Source organism: Echinops telfairi, unplaced genomic scaffold (assembly GCF_000313985.2).
Source record: "Echinops telfairi isolate 266 unplaced genomic scaffold, ASM31398v2 ScPeMD7_5;HRSCAF=22, whole genome shotgun sequence".
NCBI classification, from domain to species: domain Eukaryota; kingdom Metazoa; phylum Chordata; class Mammalia; order Afrosoricida; family Tenrecidae; genus Echinops; species Echinops telfairi.
The window spans coordinates 11,356,433-11,357,642 of record NW_022103901.1 but is presented as its reverse complement, the minus strand read 5'-3'; positions in this window follow the sequence as shown (position 1 = coordinate 11,357,642).

Genomic DNA, 1,210 nt, shown 5'->3' with positions numbered 1-1,210 from the left:
CCCTTGATCCTGACATCACTCCTCAAGGCCGACCTCATCTTCTGACCTTGACTTCCTCTGCCGTTCTGCTGGACTCACTGACCTTAACGGAATTCCTTTCCCCCTTAGCTTTGACCTGAGGCCTCCTCGGGGCCAGCCCACCCTTCATTGGTGTCACCGTGTGCCTTTAAGCCGATTGGGACTCACGGGGACCCTGTGTGGCAGAGTAGAACTGCCCCCTAATGCTGAAATCATTATGGAGTAGATCTTGGGTGTTTCCTTCTAAACGGCCGACCTTCGGGTTCCCAGTGGAGCCCTTGACCCTCCCACCACCAGCGACGGTTCACTCCAGTCTGACCTTTGTGAGTGGCCATGGGGTCCTGACTTGGGTCTCTCCCTCCCCTGAGGTGGTGGTGGTCAGACCCTGAGGAGAGGGTGAAGGGGAGGAGATGGGGACAAGAAGACAGGAGGGCCAGGCGGGCACAACAGGGGGGCTGGTGGTTTCAGAGCAGCAGGATCGGCGCTCTGACAGCCTCTGCTGCAGGGTCCTCTCAGCCAAGCTCAGCTTGACCTGGGCGGCCAGTGGGGTGACTCCTGTCTGCTGGCCTCGCTGCTCAGCCTCGTGGCTCTCTTGGCAGACCCTCAGCCTCACTAAGACCCCCACTGGTCCAGAACACAGACACAGCTACCGAGCCTGGGTTCAGTAGCCAGCCCCCTCCTCAAGGAACTGTGCCTCATGTCCTGTGACCCCAGGGGCCTTTGTGCCTGCTTTTCACTGTACTGCCTTCTCTCTGGTGCCTCCCTCCCTGCTGGACTGCGGGCTCCTCGGGGATAAGGATGGGGTCTGAATCAGGGGTCTGGGGCTTCTGAATCAGGAGACTGGCAGGTGCCTCGCAAACTTCCTGATGCAATGAGTCTTGGGGTGGGTATGATCCTTGTGGATCACCAGGGAAGCCGAGGCTAAAAGAAGGCAAGTGATCTTCTTAAAGATCACACAGCCTGTGTGCAGCCAAGTCAGGATTAAAACCAGAATCTGAGAGATGCTCTAGAGGAGCCCTGGTGGTGTCATGGGTTATGCTTTGGGGCTGCTAATCACAAGGTCAGCAGTTCAAAACCACCAGCCGCTCCTCGGGAGAAAGATGAGGCTTTCCACTGCCGTGAAGATTTCCAGCCTCAGAAACGCACAGGGGCAGCTCTGTGCTATTCTAGGGGGTCTCTGCCTCAACAGCAG